Raw genomic sequence first — 26,095 nt, 5'->3', positions numbered from 1 at the left:
AGTCACTGCTAATTCAGAAAGTTTGGAGATTTGCTTACCTGGAGATTCAAAGTTGTTAAAGTCAGTGTAACAAGGAGGAAAGGATACCCAATGTCACAAAATAATATACCACTACTTGGCAACAAAATACAGTCACTCCATAATAGCTTTTGTAAAAGTCCTCTCAGCATTTATAACAATTAATTAATATATTAATAACTATTAATAACATCTTACCTAGCTATTCAAGTCCACAGATGTCAAAGTCCACAGACAGGACCACCATTTGGTCATTTTGGATTACCAAAGGTTTTATCCTGCCATCGTGGCAGGGGCCACAAAAAAATCCATGAGACCTGCAGGAACCAACTTTGGCTTCTGCAAATTTTCCCCAGACCTTGCACTACACAGAACAGAACTGAGAAACATTCTAGATTCATGTAAAGGAATCTACTTTACAGGTCAAGAAGTCTTTATGGATTAACTTTTTAAGAATTCCTTTAGAGTAATTAAACCAGAAGTAATGCTGAGGAAGAGTGTCAATGTGTATCCTTTGGAATTACTCTGGCTTTCTCCAGAGCCTTAGTGTAGCTCCAGGAGTGAGTCTGTTCTGAAGAAAGCTCCTTGTGGAAAACTGGATGAAACCCACATGTTACCTCATCACCTTTGAAGTTCAGACATATGGATGTGTGTATAATGACCCTGCAGCTGAGCTGGAACCTAAGCCATCTATCCAGGACAAGTACACAACACTCACCATTTCCATGAAAAACCAGTGCCAAGTACAGCAGGCACCATTCACAGGGCTTTAAGCCACAGTTTCCCTCTGGGTGAGTCCAGATCTGGGCTGGAAGGTTGAAACACAAAGCCACACACTGCCAAAAAGTGCTGTGTTTCAAGTGGCTTGGGATCAAACCCATCCTGATTTGCACCCAAACCACACACCATTTCAAGCTTGCTTGTAACTTCGCCAACTGCTGCTGAAGGGTTCACAAACTTCAGTGAACTTGGCTTGAACTTTGTGTTGGAAATGAAAAAGTAAAATAAAACTTTCAAGTTGAAGGTTCTGCCTCAAGACCTTTTGCCCATCTCCAATACTGATGCCTTATAAAACAATAATTGAAGTTCTATTCCATACAATGACCCCAACCCTCATGCCTTACACACACTTCTCCAGGTTTCCTTTTCTGTATGTCTAAGGACCTCTCCCACCTCATTGCTTTCACTATAATCTTTAAGATGAGTAAGAAGATTCTCAGCTACAGTAACACTGGAGGCTATGAATAATTCTTTACTCACAGGAGTAAAATCCCTCCATCCCACAAAACTTACTGAAGTAATGATAACAACACATTCTTAAGGGTTTTCCAAGGACAAATGAAAAGTTGGTTTCTGTTTTTCAAGAAAGTTATAAAACAATATAGAAGAACTTGGAAAACTGATCATGGTCCTGTCAGTGGTAGTAATGCACACAGAGACACACTCTCACATATATTTATCCCTTTAGCTGTTCACTATATGTCATGGTAGCTTTGAACCTTCCCAGCAGCAAGTGCATGTTCTTCTCATGTTCTTCTCTTCTTGCCCTCAGTTCCAGTATCCCTTTTTAACACACTCACTTAAAACTTCTGTCTTAGAATAGGCACTGCAGGTCTGAGGAGCTTTAAGAGAAACTGCAGAGCGGTTCATAAAGATGAGAAGAAAGGAGAATGAACCATCTGCAACTCTGTGTAACTCTTGAAGCTATAACTGTGTAAATAAATAGGATTTAATTGAAAGCAAAAACAGTTTATCCCTGAACAATGAAGTTCACAGAAACTTGGTCTAGAATAGCCTTCAACACTATATGTTTCTCTTCATGCTCATTTTTAGCCTGTTCTGTCTGCTCCTTTTTTATAAAGAATTACCATTTTTGTGGTGGCAGTAGTAAACCATTTGACAAAAATAGCTTACACAAACCTCACTCTGAAAAAAAAACCAACCAAATAAAAAACCATTACTCTCTTCTAAACCATTTCAACCAAACATCATCAAGAATGGCATATTTGAAAACAAGTGAAGCTATCAGATTTCTGAAGAATGCATTTTTGATTCTGCACACTTCTATTTTATAAGTCGTTGTGTAGTCACTTCTTGAGTTTTGTACTTGACCTGAAGAACTGGCAAGTAAAAATAGTTCCTGTCTCTAACCTTCCCTTTTCCATCCCCTGACAATAATCCATTCCTGGTGCTGCTCAGAGGAAGAGTAAAGTGACAGCAGGATCAAACACAACATGTAAATAACCCCGAGGCACTGAGATTTCTCCTTTGATCTACTGAAACAATGATTTCTCTCTGATAATAGAATATTCCCTGAATCTTTTCATAACTGCTGTATATTTTACAACACAGGTCCTGACCTTGTCTAGGTAGGTTTGGTTTTCTCTGAAAGCCTTTCTGACTGAGCTAATGAGAATGTGATATGGTCCCATGCTCTTGTGGCAATACAGTGTAAGGAAATTCCAGCTGACCAACATCCATGCCTGCTTCTGCACTGCTTGTGGAACTGTGCTCAGAAACATGGCACTTCCATGGAAGTGAAAATCAACTGGGGCAAGTGGGAGAGAGGAAGTTTTCAGACATGTCTACTCCTTATTTCACAGTGCACCCCAGAAAGTGTTGTGTTGCTACAAGTGTGTGTGTGGGAGGGTGAAATGGATTGATAAACAAGCAATTAGGGGTTGGAACTGCTCCAGGCATAAGTACCACCAAAAAAAGGCACCTAAAAGTCAAAAACAGTTGCGAAAGCTCCTCAGCAATGTCCTGACATTTTTTATTACACAACTCTAAAGCAAATCTGAAAACTCAAATGTTCCATTAATTTTGGATGCTTTTTAACTCACTGGCATTCAAATTTCAGTTCTTCTCTCCTGCTAATGAGTGGCCTTCTCCTCTTCCAGCTGCTCTTTGTCTGTAATGCAGTGACAGCTACAGGCTGCTGCCCAAATTGGAGACTTGCTATACAAGGCACACAGGCACATCCTTTCTCTCAGGGAGCTGTGTACGTTCTAGTGGGAATAATCAAGTATTCCCTTAAGATGAAGAACTGATGCAGAGATAAAGCAATTTATCCAAGGCCCTATTGGATGCTTGAAGCAGGAACAGGAGTGAACACACATCTTCAGTGTCTTCACAGAGGATTGTACACATTTGTCAATCTGGAAAGGACGAGCTCTACTGCTCTGGAAGTGCACACCTGGTTTGAGCACACCAGGTAAGACAGTGCTGTGGGATGCACATCAATCCACAGTGTAAGTTTCCAGAGATCAGGGTTTGGACAAACACAGGCTCCAGCCAGGCTGCTGCTCCCCTGGGGATCAGTGTCAGTGGTCCCCAACACAAGCAAACATCACTCTGCACGGATTTCTCGACATGAGACAGTGGAGCCAGAGGTGCCGTTCTCTTAGAGCTGACAGATACTTGGAAGCAAATAGGATGGAAAAGAGCACATATCCATGAAAACAAAGGTGTCTGCAGAGCCCTGGCTTCAGTAAGATTGGAAATGCTGTGAGATTACACTAAGATCACTTTTTTTTTTCATTACTGGCACCCTGTGTTGTCATCCTCACAATTCAACAGTCAGTTATCTTCTTAGGAGAGTGGCAAATGCAGGTCTGCTAGACAGTGGGAAACATTCCACTATTTATCACCACTGCAGTTCCCACGATGTCTTGTGTGCAGATTTGCTCTGGGAGCCTTTGCCTGCTTCCAGCAGCTTAAATGTAATTTTTTTTTTCTTTTTCTTGTTTCTTTCGTTCTCCCCTCTTTCTTTTTTTAGGAGGTTTTCCCCTGCTCCCAACACATTTTGCTGATGTCAGTCCCCCTGCACTCTCTCTCTGCTGGGCATCCTGGCTGGCTATTTATGTGGGAAGTGAAATGAAAGCCTGTACTTTTTGGATGAATGCTGCTATACTCATGCCATTTAGAATTTTTATTTGGACTAAGCAAAGAAAAAAAAGTCAATGTAGCAGCTATTATAATCAGCATCTTTTACAAGTTGATCCAAGGTCTAAAACACTTGCAAGATGACTGACAATTCCAAGGATAAAAGAGTCATTGTCTGAGAACTTCCCATTGCAAATTGGTATTTCAGTTTTCCTCTGCAGTTATAGCACCTGAAAACTCTTTTTTCTTTTCTTAAATCAGACCCTCATGCAGCCACGTGCTGGGACTTTAAGGGAAAAAATTCCAATCTGAAAACTTTACTGGCAACATTATGAAAGTTATTGTCTCTTGAGCACTGACATTAATTTTTCTCCCACATTCTGGTTTATCACCCACGCGCTTCTCACCACACCTTAAGGGCCTGGTCTCTGCTTCAGCAGGGAGAGACAGGCTACCAAACTGTGCTAGGGTTGTCCATTTTGCTAATGGGATTATAGCAAATAATACCAAAAAAACCCCTACTTATTCATATGGAAACAAAATTAATCCCTTCTGCCTGCCCCACCCCATAACTTTGTGTCTGAGCACGAAAGCTATCTGTCTGTTTTGGCAGCACAGAAACATTCACAAAATGTTTCCAAATACTAGGGTTCCCCCTCCCCCTACTCTTTTCAGTTTAGCTCTGCAGGAACACACAAAGTATAACAAAGACTGTGACATTCTCTCCCATGTAAGTTAATATAAGGCATTGATATCACTTTCTGGGGAATAATATCAAATACAGTTACCAGGAAAAGTTAAAGAAAATACAGAAGGAGTTATAAATAAAGCTAAAAGCTATAAATAAAAAGTATCTTTCATGCTGTTAATTTCCTGGCTTATATGATGCCACCACGGCGTGTTGTTAACCAGCATATAAGATTTTAGTAAATAACTTTGCAACACAACTTGCTAGACAAGTTTTCCAGATGATGTCCAAGCGATAGACTCCTCTCACCTGTACAATATAAATGGATGCTACAGTGATCTTGTCTGCCTTAGGGGGTCTTGCTTATACCAACGTGGAAAATCAGCTGGAATGGCTGGAGGAAACAGCAGTGCTGACTGCAGCTCATGGGAACACATCTGGATCCTAAAACCATGGCTCGGGGTGGCAGCTGCACATTCAGGGGGCTGCCCCTGGGGCAGAAACAACTGGCAGAGTGTGGATTGGAGAATTTGGAGGGATAGAACCGGACAGACATTGCTTGAAACTTTGCCTGTGAACTTGGGTCTGTTCTCAGAGCTTGCATCTGAACTATGGTAAATAATTCCATCCTGATTCCTCTATTATCAGGAAGTTCTCTAAACAGCAACTTATCTATTGCATAAAGACAGAAAAGGTGAGCTCTCAAGGTTTATCCTGCTGTTTTCTTTTCCTAGAATCTAAATGACAATTTACTTATAATGACCATAATAAAAATTATATTATTTTCTGTAATCTGCAAATAAATTCACTGATTTAATCCAAAAGCAAAGCTGAGAGTTAAAGAATAAAACTTGCCTTTGACTAAGGGAAAAATGCAATGTATCTAATAAAACTCAATGCAAAGGGATAAAAATTGATTGCTTTTTTTTGTTGTCTTTAATTATCCATATTATTCTACATCCCTTTCACAGGAATTGGGATAGTATGATTGAAGGTTGATGGCTCTACAAAAACCAGCTTTTTCACACGTAGACACACTGATTTCAGTGTAAATGCAAGTTTCCAAATAAATCAGAGTTAAGTGTGTAGAAAGAATATGCTTGTCGTTAGTTGGAAATTCGAATTTTATTTCACTGCTTACTCCTGAGTGGCAGAGTGATGTAGCTAACTTTTAAAACTGCCCTGCCCAAGCATTCTGGTGGGTATTTATACATCGTGCTGTCTGGCAACATCTTATTCAAGGCTTGTAGCAGCACAAATTCTTCCTTATTTGCCAATTTTAATCCAAATTTGTAAATAATCTCACTCAGAGCACTGCACCTGAAGCATCAAGTAAGAGGTTTTATTTCTGTCCAACACCAGTTCTGCTTTTCTTCCAAAAAAAAAAAAAAAAACCAAACAGGAGGAGAAACAAAATACAGCACTGTATTAGATTTCTGTAATAATGAGAAACTTTCTAGGAAGAGCATCAAACACTCCAGTGTACATAAGAAGTAATTTGTCCTCAGTCATCTGTTTACAGATTCTTAATCCATGCTGTGTACTCTGCTAGTCCTGCAGGATGTCAGTTATGTTTTATTTAAGCTGATCATCAGGTCACAATTCAGCAAGAAAGCTCTGCCCTGATTCATGAGCTCCAGTGCCACAGGAATCTGCAGGTTCATGGCAGGAACTGGTCTCAAATTAACAGCATAAAGAGAACAATACAGCTTGGATTGAGAGCATTATTTAAATAATTGAGAAAGATAGCTACTGAGAAAGATAGCTACTGAAAAGTAGCTACTGAACACACACTGCCCCACACAAAGGAAGGTTGATAATTTTAAGAGAACGAGGTTGGAAAAAAGGGATGTGGCTGGCTTTTCCAGCAATCATTCCCCAGGCTTTCTAAAGAATGTTTCAGAATTGTTCTGCAGCTCACAGCCTGCACTCTGAACACACTGATTGTAGCTCAGAGCTATATCCAGGACATGGCTTGATGAATACTAAAGATACTGGAAAAAATTCAATTCTTGGCTTTTTGGGACGGTGAAAGGAGGAAGTCAAAGTCCCCAGCACATGCTGACTGGTTTACACTGCCCATAAAGAACTGAATCTCTGCCCAGGATGCAAAACCAATCTGAACCAAGTTCTCTGACAGGTTCAATACATTCCAGTTTTCCCTCCGCTGTTTTCCATTTTCATTGCTTTGTCTCTCTACAGCACTTATTCCTACCCATCACTTCAAGAACTATTCCAATATAAAACAGGCTGTTTCAATATTTCTGGCCCAAAGGAATCCAGAAAATTGGAGCACAAATTAAAGGAAAACAGATTCAGAAATATTTCCCCTGAACTAAATAAGCCCCATAGAACATCTTATGATGTTTTAGGAGTTTAGTGTATCTAATCAGACTGTTCACCCTCAGAGCCTGACCCTAAATAAAATATTGGCAGCTTTGACCAAATGAGTGAAAGGAGATTTGAAATTCTGGCTGACAGCTTAAAAAGTCAGTGTAGGGCTTCCTGAAAAACATCTCTCTTTAGTTGTCTCAAGTTGCACTTCTTAAAAATCTTGGCTTTTACTCTGAGGACTAAAGACAAACAGTAAGCTTCACTGGAGTTCCACTGACAGCGAAATAAAAAACAGTTTACTGAGAAAACATGTACTTCTACAAGCAGCTGAACCAACAGAGTCCTGTTTCCTACAGCTCTGCAGTTCTCCAATGTGGAAATGGAAACATTTTACAATGTTTCTGATGTTAATTAAGGGATGGATTTATGCAGGAGCCTTTCCCGCAGGAGGAGAATTAGCAAAGTGTCTGTTCCCACTCCCTGAGTACCTACTTCTGTCTCCCTGATGGAAACTCTGTAACTTCTGCCTCCCTCAAATTTTGCTGAAATTGGCCACAGTGTTCACAAGTTATTAGGGAGGAGTTCTAGACACAGCAAGACCGTGTAAGCATATCAAATAACAACAACAAAACCAACCAACCAACCAAACCACCACCAAATCCCTTGTAATTTCCAACAAACACTTAAGGTAGCTGCAAAATAGTTGTGAAGGGAATCAGCCAGTTTCCCTTGCAGTATTTATTTTTGATCCAAGCACCACCTCCCAGGACAGGGCAGGAAGGACTGTCCGCTGGTTAAACATGTCTCACACTCTGTCTACCACGGTTCAGCTCCTTCCTCTGCCGAAATCTGTCTTGAGCACAGTAAGTCATGCTGAAAACAAACTCAAAAAGATATAGGAACCTCAAATCGGGTTTTCCAGACCCAACTTGCTCATGCTTGAAACTTAAAACAGTTAAGTGTTCTCAGTGGAGTACATGGAGAGTGCTGAAACCAGAGTAATAGCATGTTTGCAGGCATCAATCCCAGCTAACCATTATAAAATAGTGACAAGATATATCTGAAAACCCTTTCTCCCTTCACTAGATGGTTTTCTTAGGGGTTGTCATTTGGAATCCAAAGAGAGATCTCTCCTGAAGAAACCACTTGTGTCTTAGAGTTTCCAGCCTGTTGGTATGGAAAATGTGACATTTGCAGAAGTGGCCACACTTTCACTGAAAAACTTTTAGAAGTCACCAACTAAGAAAGGGCTAAAAATTGCCTCTCCATCCTTTTTTTCCTCAAACAGATGGCGTAAGAAAGCAGGTAGTGCCTCTACACTTCCTTATGATCACAGCCTAATGGCTGTAAATTCATTCACAGTATAGGAAAATCAGTCTCCTCTTTCCCCTTGAAAGGGATTCATCCCATACTGTTGATTAGGCTGCCCTTACCACTGCCATATTTATACTGAAAGATAGTCCAGCCCTACAATGCTTATAATCACAACTAAAAATCAAAATAAATTCAGGAAAAAAAAAATCAAACAAATTTGCTATCCCTTTTACAGACAATGAGCTGAGCCAAGGACAGTAAGATTATGAATACAGAGTAATAAATCAGATGAATAGCTGAGAGTTAAGCTCCTATTCCCTAAATAACAGGACAGTGATTTAATCTTTCCCTGGGGATCCAGTCTGGTAGGTTTATGTAGCATGTACAAATTAATAGCAACAAAAGTTGGGAGCTCCATAGGACCTGGTATCTAAAAGTATGTACACAGGCAAGAAATTAGATTACAGATCTCACCATTATTTTGCCTGTTGTGTGGATTTTAGGCTGTTAAAAAAATACCAGGTGAGCTGACAGAAAATGCTTAAGGTACAGTAAGTAACAGGGAAATTACATGCATTAACCAAGTGGTTTTGATATTCAGAGGTATTGAATATTACTGAACTACTGTAAATTACTGTAACAGAGCATCAATTCAGCTAAATTTATGTTAAATCTGAAGTAAAGCCTGCTTGCATTTTTAGGATTTTTTTTAATCATTTATTCTCTTCCTCACAAACTTAACATATTAACTATTGACTGTTTTGAAAAGTTAGTGTGACCTGCAATCAGTGTGGAACACAATGTCCATCTCTCTTTGGGGGTATCTTTGTTTCAAAGTGTTTCAGAACTCTATTTATTTAAGCTAGAAAGTAATCACCTTGTTAAATCAATATAAATCATTGCACTAATTTAATTATTTGTTTCTAAAAATTTTCCCAAGTTCATAAAGCTGTTTGCTTCTTTGTGAGCAAGTATCTTTAGACACAATACAGGTTTACAAACTGTAAAATAAAGAGCTGATTTACGATGGGAACAACTAACACTAATAGAATGAGGAGAGACTGTGTTTGGCAGGTGAGCAACCAGGCACCAATCTGTGTGCACTCTCATGCAGTTTGGTTACAAAATAATCCAAGTCCACTAGTGTGAAATATGCAATCAAAATGTCAGGGAAGCACTGTCCATGTGTGAGATCTGGCAGCAGAGCTGCCCTCACAAGGTTTGAAAGTCAAACTTACACATCCAAGGGGTTTCATTGCAAGAAAGGGCTGTTTGGTGCAAAACCAGTTAGCCCAAGAGGAGAAACTCACCATTTCAAAAGATGGCTTGAGAACACTAACTTGGATAATATATGGGAGATTAGAAAAGCTCCATCTATACACAAGCTGTAACATTTAGCCACCTGCATCTTTGTACAGAAGCACAAAGCTTAACTTGTTGAGAGATGTCTAAAAATGCATGTCCAACCATCCTTTCTTCGCAACTGTCTCATGTTGTATATGGGGCTTGAAAAGGAGCACCGGCTGAAACAACAACCTTGGTGGCTCATGGTACTTTTAGAAAGGTTCAAAGCCTCTTCTTTCTTCCCCACAAGGAGTGGTGACCCCTAAAAACAGAAGCCAACCTTGGGGACACAAGTGGCATGTTTCCCAGATGGCAGTTTACAGAAGAGGCTTCTTGAACTCTGACAGGCTTATTGCGTGTATTCCTGTTGCTCATGGGTGGGATTTGATTATTTTGTACCTAAACTTCACGTCAAACTGCTTGAGAGTAGGCACAGGTCAGTGTCTGGTTTCTCATCTGCTAAACACAGTCTCTCTTCATTGTGTTAGTCTACAGAAGGGTGAGACACAGGGTTCATTCCACCACTCACACAAAGGACACGTGACTACTTCCCCTTTTGTGGTAGCATTGATAAGGAGTTATAGGGAGCCCCTGACATTTTCCAAGTCATGACCACCTGGAGCCCTATTTGTAGCCAAGAACTGGAACCATTTTGATGCATAGGGGATGTACACATGCTGTCACAAAGGGTGCCTCTGTAACACAGCACCATTTCAATGCTGTTGGCCTTCCCTCCCCTCCCACCACGGCAGGATTCCTGGGTTCTGCCAAGCTGCAGAACCTGAGAAAAAGCAACACTGTGCTGCTTTTGTTCTTGTATGGGGGAAAGAGAAAAAAAATAGTACTTTTTGAATGGATTAGGACTTGGAAGAGATTTAAGTCATGGAAGAGTGTCAGGAAATAAGAAAATGGGGTCTCCAATCTGAACAGTCTTTAAGAAAGCTCAGCAAGAAAGAAGCATTAATAAATCAGAGGTTTAGTTATCCTCTTGGCTTAGCTGGGGCATTGTAAAGTTCTCAGAAAGCTGCCTAAAGAAATTTGTGATTTTAGCAGAAGCTACATTACCTCTCTTCACTCTACTGCAGTATGAATTTTCCCTTCTCAACTGAAAAAACTTATATGCACTGTGCAAATATAATGCTATATGTGAGCGGGGACAATCACAGACAGAAAAACCTCTTCTAGCTTATGTATTTTATAAACTCTTCCTGTCATTTAAGAAACTACATCCACAAAGAAATGGAACAACCATTTATCCTAGAGGGTAACCTTTGCACAAGACCATTCTGTCCAGCCACTCAATGTTTCCTGCACATATCACAACTAATCTACTAAAATATCTATGCACAGGCAGTGATCCCAGGTATTGTAGTTGTTGCACACACAGGGACCAGCTAGCTACTTGATGTACAGCCACTGGCTCTGGCTCATTCTGTAATACAGGTATGGCTCTTAAAACCTACAGATTCAGACCTACAAACAGGTCAAACCACAAGAAAATCAATAAAATCAATTAGAATCCAGACAAGGTGCAACCTTCCCCACCCTGGATTAGCACTCCCAAAACCACCAGGAAGTCTCTGCCTCACAGGATGGCTCTGAATGGCTGCTCAGACATCTGCCCTAGGGCTATTTACTCCACCCTCAGGGCTGTGTGGATTCCTACCCCTCTCAGTCAACCTCACGAAAAATCCCTGCAGTAAGCAAGGAGAGAGACTACACGAAAAAGTCGCATGGAAGGGTCTCTATCTGCCACCTAATGCAAGCAACTGGCACCACAGGATAAACACAGACAAGAGCCAAGACACTATGAATATACATGGAAAAAGCTGTCTAGCAATCTAACAGATAAAACTGTTAGTATTGGTTTTTATGTTATAGTTTTGCATAGTTATGCTGGCAAAAAAGCAGATGTAACTGCCCCAAAGCTGCCACACACAGAGGGGAAGGCTCCTTGCTGCTGAGGCACCACCTGGCCCCACTCCTGTGGTCTCCACCCCATCATCATCATGGATTTCCTCTGTCACACACTTCAGAAGAAAAAGCAGCCAGCAAATGCTGCCTTGCCATTTGTTTGATCTATCTGGTGATCTGCCCATCAGCTAAGTGCCTACAACAGTAAGGCTTGAATGCAGCAATAGAGAGACAAATCAAGACCTATTACACATTCTAAATTTACTAATATACCATTGTTATGCATAAATGAACCAGCATTTAAAGTTCAAATATCTCAGTGATTTTCTGCTTAAACCTAAAAGTTTAAATCTTATTGCTTTTGGAGGTTTCCTTACTTCAATCTGAACATTAAAACAGCTTTTTGCGAGGTGAAATGAAATGAACTATGGTGTTTATACCTGGGCCAATGCCTTGTTGCTTCCCATCCAGTAACACATTAGGCAAAAGTAATTTTATTAGATGTGCCCAGATCAATTTTAAAATAAGTCCCACCACAACCTCAAAAACTGATTCCCCATTATATTTGACAAAAATGTTCCAACCCCCCCAATTCTTTGCTTTTACAATGTTCACATTTTCAGGATTAAAGTACATTCTGGTACTCATCCAGCACAAGAGATGAATGTAAACCAGTGAAGAGCATTACAAGAAATTTCACCTTTAAATTAACATAAAATAATCTCAAATCCCTTGTAACTATGTAACAGTACACAGAGACAAACTGGCTAGCTATTACTAGTGTATTGCTTTGTATAGTACTTCATTAGTAGCCTCTTCAAGTTTTCCCTTGTTGAATCACCTGTTTCTGGCTACAAAGTCAATATTTACAATGCTCCTTTTCCTAATAAAGCATGAAGGCAACTGTATGGTACACAATAAATTCTCAAATGCTTCAGCAGAAACTTCGTATTTTAAACACATAGGAAGTTAAAAATGCCACAGATTTGTACTAAAATTTCTTACCTTGCAAAGTTTCAGCAACAGCCAGCATGTCAGGTACACTGTGAGAGGGAATTTCACTTTTATATATCTTTCAGGGAAACAGGTAAGGTACATTTGTCCCAAATCCAGCTCTTCATGGACAGCACTACTGCCAGCATTATTAATATCATCTTCCCCACCCTCTTGTCTTCCTTTCTCCTCTTCTGCTGATGTACCCAAACATCTGTTGAACTCCATTTTCAAAACGTCTGTGGTGTCACACCCCCAGCCCCCCCTTCTCCACAGCCCTAATCCTTCCAGAGACAACTCAGGAAAGTTTTACTTTCACAACAGTAATGATATTCCCTGATCCTCCAGAAGTATGTAGCCTTGTCTTTAAGCCAACCCAAAAAGTTAAGACTGTGGTAGAATAAACTTTCTTTAAACTGTATTGGCTCTTTGCCTTTCTATTATTGAACAACCTCTTGCAAATGTGTGTACAGCTACAAGACAAATATAGCACCAGCAAGCCTTGTCATACAGCACAAGAATACTCCTGTTGTTGCCAAGAGAGGAGAGAAAGATTCCATTTATTTAAAGAGCAAGTCCTCGGCATCAGTACTCCCTTGTTCATTTGGAGGGGGGAAAAGAAGATGAAAAATCTGTTAGCTTTGAAAACTTTATTTTTTTGTCAACTGTGTTTCCTCAGAACAAACCCCAAATCCGTAAAAAAAAAAAATATGTTCTTACGGAGGAGGGTTTTTTAATTCCAGAGACTTCCAGCCACAGTAATGCATTGTCTGTGATATCACAGATGCCAAGCTTGGGAAGGCTACAAATTTCAAAAGAATAAATGAGGTCTTGCAGATGGAGCCAAGACATTCTCAAATAATGAACAGTCCTTCATAGGCCAAAATATGAAGAAAATATGCAAGAGATTAACTAAGTAATTTTTAGCTAAACATTAAGCAGCTCATCTGTGCCTTGTGACAGTTCAAACTTGTACATTAAGAACAATTTTAAGAACCTTTTTAAGGACCTCTTAGGTTTAATTGTATCAATTATGAGAATTCAACAGCATTGACAACTAAAAGGCATAATTTTAATCAATAAGATTATTGGTGACTTCATCCAGAAATTTATGCTCTCTTCAAATTATCTTCCCCACCACAGAGAGGATATTTGAGTAAAGGAAGAGAACGCTGTGGTTTGATGAAGAACTAATCAAGAGCTTCAGTATCTTTTAACATATCTCATATCCAAAGATTCCATCCTCTTGAACTACCTTCAAGCACCAGACACGGCAGCGAGTAAATGCTTGCCATCCAATTTTGTGATCATTAACCATATTAAATACCACCTTGAATGATTTTCATAGGGCTACCTGTAAGTTATACATTTTATTGCTAGAAAGGGTGTTTCAGGATACAAAAGGTAAAAACAAAATTCCTTCACACCCATATACAGTCTGTCCATAAGAAACAGCAAATGAAATGCAGAAAACATACACATTTCTTTAGTCTGATACATTTTACAAGGTGTCTGGCTCACCTGGTTCCCGATGGGTACAGCTGTCACTATTTCCCTTTCTTTTCATGTTCATACAAATTTGAGAAAGAGAAAATACAATGAATTAGAGAGCCAAACCTTCCTGTGATGGCTCGCTGGAATAAAGTGGAACACAATTTCTATTCCTGCAGGCAATCCTGAGTACAGATGTTGAAGGCAAGTTGGCTCTAGCAACTGTAAAGGAGCTGGATTGCATCCCAGTGCTCACTCCTCCTGTCATATCCCCTGCAGTCAACATGTGCCTGCAATTCCCACACGATGCTTGCTCTGACATAACACACCTCTTGAGCAATCAGCAGCAGCCTCTATGTTTTCTCACTTGTAGCTGATCAGGGGACCACTCCTGGAACTTCAAATGTCAGCAGGCAGGGACCACAGCCCTTGTGCAGCAGCCTGCTCTGCACAGGGACAAGCCAGAACTCCTGACCCTGAGCATGAAAGCAAACGAGTTCATGGGGAGGAAAGTTTCACAACTCTCCCCTGCTCTCTGGTCCCTTGAGGTGAGGAGACTACTATCTTTGAAAGCAACTGTGGCCATGCCAAAAGCCTGCTCACTGTTGCTGCCAATTTTAAACACAGTTAAAGAACACTTGACATAGAAAATGACAGGGAAGGAGAAGTCAAACCAAAGAAATGTCAAGAAGCAGATGACTGAGCCAGCTTATAAACTTGTAGAACACTGTCAGCTGAGAAAATTACAAGGGTGGAGGCAGATGAAAACTGCATCTATTACTAAATTACTGTCTCTTACTCTGTTCCCAGAAGGACATGACATTGCCACACACTGGCAAAGTTATATTATTTTCATCTTTCCATGGCCTCCCAGTTCTTTGATTCTGACCACTAAGAAGTTGCTACATGAGATATTTTCAACCCTAGTATTTCTTCCCTAATCCCTACCATTTATGATGTGAATAATGACATATGAACCAACAGAGACAAGTCTGCCTAACCTATTTTCTGGCCCCAGTTAAGTGCAAGTGAAACAATAGTTAAAATAAGATCCACTTACACCCTTCATATAGTCAATATTCCCAGCATTTCTGTTCTGAGCAGACACCATCATAGCAGGGCTCAGCAATTGTAAGAAAATAAATCATATAGACTTGAACCAAGTCTTAAAGGTCCTTGATCTGGAGTTCTTACACAGCTCTTTTACCTACAACACCTTTTTGGGAACCTCCAACATAAACCAAAATCAGAATGATTTTAGAAGGTGAAGCAAAAAGCAGTCTGCATACAGGGCCCAGATACCGGGTTTGCTTGTTTTCATAAAATAAAGGGTTCAGCTTTTCTGTTTTGCTATTTTAAATTCAAAATGATTCATAGCAGAAGCATGATGTTACACTCCAGAGGAGCATGTGTGTAAGCTCCTGGCAATCCATACCCAGTTCCCTATTCCGTTCTGCCCAGCTTGGAAAAAAGCTACTTACAAGAGCTCTAGATAGGACTCTGCTTCCCCATCCCAAGATTTTAAAACAACCAACCTTCCCTTTCCCACAAAAAAACAACCCAACCCAACAAAAAACCCAAAGCACCCCACAGTTTTTATTCCTATTACCCTCACCTCCACCTCATGGTCCCAATGTGTTTCTTAGCATATTGTAAGAAAGTTTTCTGAAAATGAACTTCAGAAAGTAACTTTCAGTTGTTCAAGTCAGTGTTTTTGTTGCCATCCTTGGGCACTCTTGGCACTGACCTGTTAATATCCTCAGTATTACTGTAGCATTCAGTAGCTGCAGTCTGAGGTATTTAAGAGAGTTGCCATCGAAATTGTCACAACTCCATCTTAACAACTAGAAGCTGTAGAAGGGAAGCCAAGAAATTTCAGAAGAATGGGATTTTTGAAGGGCAAGCTGCTAAAAGCTAATGAATTGAAATGTAAGTTAACAGATTTTGCAGACACGAGGGAACATGACATAATGCAGTTGAGAAGCTGTTCCAGTTATGAAGGACAAATTGGTAACAGTACTGAGATGACTTCTTAAATTAGGTGATGAGGTAAACTCACGACACACACTGAGTGAAGTTGTTTAAACCTTATGCTTTGCTTGCCAGCTTCTAGAATGATATGTTTTTGAAGTGGGGAAGAGAACACAGCATTGACATTACAATTTCCACTTTCAAAGGCTCCAGCAATGTTACTTAATTAAATCTTGGAGCCCTGGGAATGCAGTTAACCTTGACTTTACCCAGATGACTGCTCAACCCTCATGTTCCCCCAGCAGGTTTGTACAGTTAAAAAGGATATCTTGTGGTTGTGTATCATAGTAAAGTTCCAGTTCAGAATGGTTTATAGTAAATATCTAGTTGCATATAGAGTGTGATTTGAGCTTATATATACATACTCGATATATATTTACACTACTCACCATGTCTATGTAGCTGATATAAACAGATTTTAGGTGAGTAATTGATGATCGCAGGCTCCACTAATGCTCAGTCAAATGGCACACTGAAATGGCAATAAACAGTATTTTAAACTCCTATAAACTGCTTAGAATCTATATAAATAAACTCTTCAAACAAGGTGTAGCCCATTTCAGTCCTGTCATGACTAGGTACTCTTTTTGTCAGACTTAGCTCTTGTAACAACAGTAGCCATCAGACACTTTTAATCCGGCACTAATGTAAATGGAGCCTAGAATATTTGCAAAAAATAACTCTAAGTCATGCTACCTCTCACTGCAAGTTATTCTATCATTAGCATAATGGGCATTTTTCTACTTGTTTCCTTTTTTTTTTTTTAACTGGAAGAATCTTTTGCTTTCATTGTTATGGTCTAGATACAGGGGGCAGACTGGAATAAATCCTTCCAGGATGAGAGACCTCAGGACTTGAAACAGAATGTGAACCTGTCTCTTCCTGATGAGGACTCACTTCTTTGTTAGCTGCCAGGGCATTGCCCTTTCCTGCTCACAGTGAGCGACCAGCTCCAAGTTCCCAGTGACCACAAGTCAAGAACTGAGAGGGTAACACTTCCCCTCCCACCACCACAAAAGAGTCTCTTGAAACTGTATTTCAGAGCATTCTGTGTTTACTCCCAAGATTTCCTTCAGGACTGTTTAAAATGAGAGCTCTGACTCCTCATTAATTGCTTGATTATGGATAGGGAGGCATTAAGACAGATAAAGTTGTTTAGAGATACGGGTTTTATCATGAGCAGCACTGGTCCTCCATATTCATTCCAGCATTTCTGTAGCTAGGGAGGACTATCTCATGACTCTCTTGAGATTCCAGGACCTGTCATCCTCCAGCCTTGCCCTAGTCCCCTTTCATTATCAAAACTTTACATGGCTTAAAGAAACAGGATGGAGTTAACCTCCTGGAAAACTGCTGTCTTCCCTGCCTTTCTCACTGCCTTTTGCTAAAAGAGTTTTGATTTGTTGTGGTTTTTTACTCAAAACTCCAGTGCCTTTAGCCCTACAAATAGCATTTTGGCTACCAGAAATCCTAAAAGGAGCTACAGGGGAGCCCCGAGCAGAATTCTTCAACTGTCTGAGTAATCCCCCAAAATAGTTGAGGACATGTGATACTTCTGATTATTTTGAACCTGCTGGCAATATCCTGCAGTAGTGCTTAGATTTATTCAGCATCTGAGAAGGCAGAAAAGCCTCCCTAATCTGCACAGTGAAGAGATGCACTGTAAGCAACCGGCCTCCTTGTGGTATTTGGTGGACTGTTTCCAGCTGGCTGGACTATTTCACAGCATACTGCTCTGAGCTTTGTAGCACTTTACACTTACTCACAAATGCACAGCAGTATTTAGAGCTATTTCTTGCATGAGTTAGTCATTGCTGGATGGCCATCCATTAGAACCTCCACTGGGATATAAGCAGCAGACATCTGTCTGCACTGGAACTGAAGGTGTGACATGTAAAAGCACCCAATCTACTGCTGGTTAACTACTGTGCCTGCCAATAGTAGGAAAGCTACAGCCCAAAAACCCACGGCGCCAAACCCACTGAGGAGCTTTGGAATTAATCTGGTAGACAGATGTGTCACCAACATCAGTGGGTGAAAAGCTATGATGGGCAGATCTCTGCACACTGTGTTCTGGGAAATGGGCAGCCTCTGCGTGTGCTGAGGCAGCATTTGCCTTAAATTAAGGGAGAAAACTGGATCACATTAAAGATATGAGGCTTTCTTAAATGACAGCCTCTATGAGTTAATTATGGGTTAGCTAAATGCAGATGGCCAAAAATGTAGAGTTTATGTGAACAACACACACCACATAAGCCTCAAAAAAAGTCAAATCGGGAAGTCTTTTGAGAGAAAGCAATCTGTTTTTAGTATACTCTGACACATGCTGCTTGGGATTGGGTCAGCAACGTCCCAAGAATAGGAGTTCACTGTATTCTTGTACATTTGGTTCTTGTCCCAGCAAGTTTGGAGAGGTGTGAAAACGAAAACTGGCTGTGCTGAAACACAACCAGGCTTCTCCGATCGTCAAGGAAGTTCAGCTCAGGTTTCAGTCAGCAGCTTTGTGGTTTGGCATGAAAGAGACTATTCTAGTTCCTAGCAGGATGTAAACACCCTGGGTGAGCATTAATCTTCTTTGGGAGACCTCTGACCACCTGCTCGAGCGTTCATCCTTGCTCCGAGCTCATTACAAGTGCCCTGGGATTTGATGAGGAGGAGTGGCAGTAAATACATGTTTTGTTCACTATTTAAGACAGCCTTAAATCTTTGCTACACACACCAGGAGAGAGGGTGAAAGGGAGCAGGTTTTCACAGCCTCACTGCTGAGGCTCTGCCTGAGAGCCTCACGCCATTTTACCTCAGGGTCTCCAAGCCTGCTGCACCCCGAGCTACATCACACAGCCCTCATGCCCCAACTGGAGCAAGACCTTGAAATTTGCTGGCAGATCCCCAGGTATCTCTGAAAAACACGTGCCCTCACAGCTGCTGCCAGCACCGTGAGAGCCTTGTCCCAGTGCAGCACTGTGCCCCTCACAGGGCATTCCAGAACAATCCCGCTCTGTCTTCACAAGGTGTCCCTGCTCTGCCTTCCAGAGGGGCCCAGGGGTGAATTCGCTCTCTGATGATGCCCAGGGAATCACAGAATCAATTAGGTTGGAAAAGACCTCCAAGATCATCGAGTCCAGCCTATGACCGAACACCACCATGTCACTACACCATGGCACTGAGTGCCACGTCCAGCCTTTCCTGAAACACCTCCAGGGCCGGTGCCTCTATCACCTCCCTGCACAGTCTATTCCAATGTCTAATCACCCTTTCCATGAAGAATTTCTTCCTTAATGTCCAACCTAGACCTCCCCTGGTGCAGCTTAAGACTATGTCCTCTTGTTCTGTCGCTGGTTGCCCGGGAGAAGAGATCAACCCCCACCTCACCACAACCTCTTTTCAGGCAGTTGTAGAGAGTGAAAAGGTCACCCCTGAGCCTCTTCTCCATGCTAAACACCCCCAGCTCCCTCAGCTACTCCTCATAGGACCCATGCTCCAGACCCAGCTCTGTTCCTTTCTCTGAACCCACTCCAGCACCTCAATATCCTTCCTGAACTGATGGGCCCAGAACTGGGCACACGCTGGCACATGTTCAGACATTGCCAACCAGCACTCCCAGGTCCTTTCCCACTGGGCCACTTTCCAGCCACTCATCCCCCAGCCTGTAGAACTGCAGGGGGTTGTTGTGGCCGAAGTACAGAACCCGGCACTTGGCCTGGTTGAACCCCGCAAAACTGGCCTCGGCCCATTGATCCAGCCTGTCCGGATCCCTCTGCAGAGCCTTCCTACCCCGGAGCTGATCGAAGAGCCGAGTCCTGTCCCTGCGACACTGTCTCTGCGCTGGGCAGGAGCTGCCTCCCCACGGCGCGGAGGGAAGGTTGGAGGTTCTTCGCGGCTGCAGCTGCGGCCGCCGCCGCCATCGAGGCTGGGCCCTCCGCAGCCGCACCGGCCGGGCACAGCGCTGCCTGCCTCCCACAGCCCGCTCGCTGCCCCGGGCCTTGGGAGCGGCGCGGCGTGAGGCGGGGGGAGCAAGCCGGAGGGCCTGAGGGCGAGCGGGGCACAGGTGCCACGCAGGGAAATCCCCAGGCCTGGGACGGCCCGGTGAGTTTGGCTCGAGAGGTGCTGGGAGCCCCGAGGGTGTGGGCGGCTGCCATGGAGGGGCATCCGGCGGCAAGGGTGGTGAGCGGCCAGGGGTGAGCCTTCAGTCGCTGTGATCAAACCACGCGGGTTCAAGGTGTGCGTTTCCTGCTGACCGGCGAATGGGTGCTGTGACGAAAGCTGGAATCTGAGGCGCGAAATAATTGGAAATAGTTGAGGCCATTTGTGGGAACTGTGTGATGGGGCTTGAAGCTGTTGTGTATCGGGTGAGTGCTCCGTGGGCTGGAGTCAGGCGAGGACCCCCAGGAACCCACACGCTGGAGATCAGAGCAGGGGTCTGCAGCCGCCGGGTGAGACCCCAGCAGTCCCTGAGCAGCCCCTCGGCCTGCCCTGCCCGTGCCCCGCTGCCTCAGCACTGTAGCCAGCCAGAAGGTACCTCAGGGCACCGTGGGTTGTTATCTGGCACATCCCTGGGCCATCACCCCCTGCGTGTTTCCTGGTGTTTTGCTTATTTCTGTAATCACAGCAACATGCCTTTCCTTGTTCCATTTGTATTAAGAAAGTTGGTTGGAGCACGGTGCTAATAATTCTGAAGTTGTGGGTCTGATCCCCATATGGACCATTCACTTAGGAGTTGGACTCAATAAGCCTTGTGGGTCCCTTCCAGCTCAGAATATTTGGTGATTAAGGTGCTCCTTCTTAATGTATTACCAGCTGAATCATGTCCCTTTCATTTTTGTTTCCATGCCTGTCATTACCTTCCTCATTGTTCAAGATGATGAGGGTTCTCAGCACCTTCTAAAGTCCCCTGATAGGAATGTGTGAGTTAGTACTTCCTTGCTTTGGAGTGATTACTATTGCATTTCAGATTGTGCCAGCTTTCAGTGTGTTCATGTTCCATCATGGTAAAATTGTTCTTCTTCCTTCCCCTTCTGCAATTTTCTACTTAAGAGCATTAATGCATGGATACAATTATGCTAACATTAGGCAAATTGTTGCTTTGAAAAGTCCTTGTAATTGAATGACAGATGCTTATGACTGAATCCGTTTAAAAACTCAATATAAGACTAAAGTTACTATTCAGGAACCTGCTTAGCATCCTGAGTACTCCTTGACTTTCAAGTGGAAATGGTGATTGGCACCACAGAGAGTTAGTTTGGAGTTCCCAGGTTAGAAAATATATTATAATGCTGCAGTAATTCAGGTGGCACTTGCACTGTATGTCTGGATGTAAATTAATCTGCAACTATGGTAAAATACAGACGAACAATTTTATAGTAGTGTAACAGTTTTCTATTGATATTAGTATTTTATGATAGTATTTATAAAATGGAGAGCTATGTAGTTTTATTTAGAATGGCTACAGAAAAAAATTGAGAAGTGTGTTTTTTCAACTTCAAAAATGATGCATCTTTATCTTGCTGAAGTTTTAAAGTATTTGTAAATATCATGTTACTTATATGTCTTCCCACAGTTAGAAAGACAAGGCAAATTTGCTGTGCATACCTACTTAGTTACTTCAAACTCCAGTCTGTGCTCTGTTATACCAGATCCAACTCAATTTCTTTATTTCTTCAGCCAGTCAAGACTTCTGAAAGTGGGACACTTTCAGATGCACCTGAAAGTTAGTGCTTTCTTCAAGGAGTCAATCAGCTAATTTATAAGGCATGTGGAAAAAGGTAGTTAGATCAGGACAAATTCCTCATAGAGGCCAGAACTTCCCTTCCTAAATGTGGCACTTCTCAAAGCAGTAAGTGCCTATGTTTAGAAACTAATCCACTTTCTAAATTACATACACTTGATAATCTACTAACTTCTCAATATTCTGATTCTCCCAGTGCTCATTGATTTATAAGCCAGGTTCTCCTACACAAGGAGAAGAATTAGAGAAGCAGCGAATCTTGCATCTATAAGCCTTTGATATAGGCTGGGGATTTAAAGAAAATAAATCATTCATAAACAGTAGGAGGTTTTTTTGCTGAACAATGAATTTGCAGTGCTGGAAAATAGTAAATTCACTAACACCATGCAAAATAATAAAGTGATGTTGATTAGAGACCAAACATAACATTGAATCCAAGTGACTTTAATATGTAATGTAGAATATGGTAACTAAAATATAATACATAAAGCATATGTACATCAGATATGACATATATGAAAAATAGTTAACAAAATATGTTAAATAGCATATAAATGCATGCATCTTAGTTACATAATAAACCATGTGTGTACTGAAATTTTATTAATCTGCTACTCAGATTTTAGAGGTACTTGCTTCAGATTTCTTTCCTATTCTTGAACTTAACAAGTTTGCACAAAGCCTCTTTTTAGGTGTGTGTACACACTCATTATGCATATGTAGATATATATATATTTATGTGTACCATGCATGTACATTGTTCATCCAGGAGTTTTATCCTTTTCATTAAGTAGAAGTCAGAATATGTAACATTGTTCTCTCTTAAATATCCCTCGTTTTACCTGCAACTATATTGTGTGTCCTGTGCATTTGCTGTAAAGTATAAACATGTAAAACATCCTGCCACCAAACACACCAGCTTACTTAGGACAATGAAATATTGTGAGTGAAGCAAAATATTATTCTAGGACTTGTAAGTTCACATCACTAACATTTGACTGGAATACCAGAGTGCCATTTTAATGCTTTGCTTTTGGAAGGAATATTTACTTGACAGTTCATGTGGGTCTGATATTTCTCTCTATACTTTTTTCAGACACTTTTACTAGTATGAGATTATTTTCACTCAATTTTTATAAAATGGTGAATGCTTTCTCTATTCATAGCAGTAAGTGGGAGTTTGTTAAGGATACTCAGGTACTGGTCTTTGTACTGGGAGTTCCAAAAATACCTCTGAAACTCCAGTGAACTCTGCATTAAAAGGAATATCAAGAATGGATGTCTTCAGGAGAATATAGTTTTTTTAAAAATAATTTTTCCAGAACATTTTTGTTCATTTTAGTGAACCATGAGATGAGGAAAAAAAATATTTTTTGACAAATGATGTTCCTCAGGAGTTGGATTTGGGACTGGTGCTGTTTAACAGCTCTGTCGGTGCCATGGACAGTGGGGCTGAGGGCACTGAGCTGCATGGTGTGGTTCCCATGCCTGAGGGAAGGGATGCCATCCCGAGGGGCCTGACAGGCTCTGTGTGAATGCTGGGCCTGCACAAGAGGAGTAAAAGCCCGTCTTCCGTGTCTGTGCTCATTCCCTCTGGATTGTATCGTCAGGGAGCCACTGTACATCCAGAGAGCCCAGCTTTAGAGGCAGTGAGGAGAGCAGCAGAAGTCCTGTTCCAGTGGGAAGCTGTTGGCTCCTCCCAGTGTGAAGGGCAGAGACTACAAGAGAGGAGTTCTGAACACTTTTAGTGCAGGCAGCAGCAGGGACTGGGTAGCTCTGACAGATGAGCAGGACTTACAGGGAGAAGAGCAGCAGCAGGAGAAAGAAGACACCAGTTTGGGAGATAAATAATGTTGGACAAATCATTTGTTGCTCTGTGCCTGTAAGGCAGGAGAAATAATAGACTCCTCTGAAATACTGTCTCCTTTGCCATGTGGCAGCAAAGTCGCTTTTCTCTTTCTGTTGCCGTTCTTTTCCTCTGTGATGTTGTTTACTCAACCTGAACTCAAGGGAAGAGATGTGCGGGATGCTACAAGGATGGGAAATTCTGCCTCTGCTCCCTCAAGGCTCTGGGCTGGAATTTTAAACCCAATGTTTATTATCATTTTATTAGCCCAAGTCTAATACGTCATTTAGTGTTTCTGGAAAGAATGACTACATGAGGAACTGCTTGGCACTGCAGGCTTTTAAAGGTTAAATGGCAAATTCTGAGCAGTCTTCAGAGATGTAGTTTTGTACCATGGAAGCGGGTCTTAAATACCTATTATCTATATTTTCAGGAGATACTTGTGGTAAATTGACTGCATTCTGAAAGTTGATTTGTATTGGCAGTCTTGGGGTGTTGGAGAGAGAAGCTCTCCTCTTGTTAAGTGTAGAGTAATACTGAGAAAGTTCTCTATCTAGGGGTTGTGATTTCATTTAAAAACACCAGTCTTGGAGCATCGTGCATTTTTAAATCCAAATTCTTCCAAATGCAGGCATCTCTTAAATACTGTAGTTATATATTCTTTACATTATAAATGATTGAAGGTAGAAATGATCTTGAGACATCAAAATTCAGGCATCTAATCTAATCTGTTTTTCCCTTGCTGCAGTCCCAGCCTCATAGGTTCTTCTTCCACTTTTCCCCATGATAGCAAACCTCAGGGCAAAGATACTGCCTGTAAATCCTGTCTGAGGCAGGATACTGGATGAGGTTATTAAGATCTCTTTAAACATACCATGGCCACATGGGACCATCGGATCATCGGGTTCCGTTTACAAAGCACAGTTGTTGGTTTTTTTCAGCTTATTCTCAGAGTAAGAGACAGCCAAGACCAGATTCAAACTGGGGTATGAAAACAACGACTGTTCTGTTAAACTGACTCCAAGGATGCCATAAAAATCTGAAAACTGAGTTAACAACGTATCTTGTCTAGTCCTTTGAGACTGGTATTTAAATTAGAAGAAGACAACTTTGTGTAAGATTGAGTGCAGCCATTATCATGGATATAAACAACGTGCTTTCATTTAAAACAGAATCAAAGAAGTTATCTTTTTGATGGTGATTTGCAAGTATAACTCATTATTCACAGTTTCTGCTATGATAAATACATGTCTTTGGACAATACAGGGCATACTGTATCTGCTTCCTGATATTTTTGTTTGTTTAAAAAATACCTATCCCCAGGCAGTAACTCTTGCCATATCAATATAATCTGCAGTCTAGAACCTTGTTGCTTCAAGATGGTTAAACAGTTGTCATAAAATATAGAGAGCTTTTCTCTAAAATTAAAGAAAAATTAGTACCATGAAAAACAATTTTACCTCTTCATAACAGCTTCCCAAGTGAAAGCTCATTCTGCACATACCTGTGTTTTAAAAATATAGTGGTATTTTCAGTTGTGTGGCACAATGTGTCAGAAATATGCTGTCTTTTGCTCTTAAACCTTGCCATGCCATGGCTTTTTACAAAATCCTACTGAAGTTGGTTGTCTTTTTAAAAAAAGAGTATTAGTTACCAGCCATCTGCAAGCATGGCTTCAGGGGTGTGCATGGTTGTCAGGAACTCCTAACTGTTTGTCAGTTAGACAGACTAGCATGATTTTCTGCTGCAACACCTCTGGTGAGATCTCTAGAGAGAAATCCTTGTTGATTCTGATCTCGATAGAGCATCCTGGAACTGTGTCATGCTGTATTGTATGTTGGGGGGACGTCCATATCTACAAATGAATTCTTCAGTGTTGTACCTGCAATATAAACAAAAGCATCTTATGTGTTCATCTATTTATTTCAGGTTTTTATTTAAAATACGTTGCTGAGTGAATGAGGGAAAATAACTAAAACTAGAAATAAAAACTGGCTACCACCAGAATGCAACCAGGGTCAGATTAGCAATGACATAAGAATTTCCTGTTTTGTTGATTCAAAGTAAACAGTGTTTCAGTCAAAAAACACTGCAGTGCTTAGCATCAAAATCCATCTCTTCTTGGAGCTCCAGTAAATCTATTACCTTAATGCTCATTAAATACCTACTGCTGTAGCACATACTGAGAATACTCTCAGAGAGCAGTGAGTGCAAACGCTGTGAACATTTGCTGTCATGGCCTTGTGTTGTGGCACAAGAAATTAAAGGAGTGCCCCTCTCCTCAGCCAGATGCTCTCACTCTCATTTTGTCCTGTTTTCAAAGTTCAGCTCACAAGCCCCAATGGAGTTGCACTGCAGCCTTCTAAGCTGCATACAGTGGCTCTTCGTGGAAGAGAAAATGCACCTTCTGTGCTGGTGAGGACAAACAAGTCTAGGGTACCTTGTCAACTTTGTCCCATATTCCATCTACCTGCAAGTGTCTTTTTAGCAGGAGTTTTGTCATTAAGCTTCT

General features: G+C 41.4%; 2 protein-coding genes across 2 annotated transcripts in view; both read right to left on the bottom strand.

Annotated features, from left to right (window-relative positions):
• The window catches only part of LOC108641397, a 98,091-nt gene extending 84,053 nt beyond the window's left edge, over positions 1 to 14,038 (bottom strand). The window contains exon 1 of the mRNA XM_018083064.1: positions 14,012 to 14,038. The gene's annotated coding sequence lies outside the window, so the exon portion shown is untranslated. The remainder of the gene's footprint in view (positions 1 to 14,011) is intronic.
• An 8,183-nt stretch (positions 14,039 to 22,221) lies between these two features.
• Positions 22,222 to 26,095, bottom strand: part of AMER3 (APC membrane recruitment protein 3) — a 39,591-nt gene continuing 35,717 nt past the window's right edge. The window contains exon 3 of the mRNA XM_008930175.3: positions 22,222 to 25,465. The gene's annotated coding sequence lies outside the window, so the exon portion shown is untranslated. The remainder of the gene's footprint in view (positions 25,466 to 26,095) is intronic.

Source organism: Manacus vitellinus, unplaced genomic scaffold (assembly GCF_001715985.3).
Source record: "Manacus vitellinus isolate BGI_N305 unplaced genomic scaffold, ASM171598v3 scaffold_60_pilon, whole genome shotgun sequence".
In the NCBI taxonomy this organism is placed as follows: domain Eukaryota; kingdom Metazoa; phylum Chordata; class Aves; order Passeriformes; family Pipridae; genus Manacus; species Manacus vitellinus.
Note: the sequence above shows the minus strand (reverse complement) of the source record. Positions and strands in the feature narration are given on the sequence as shown.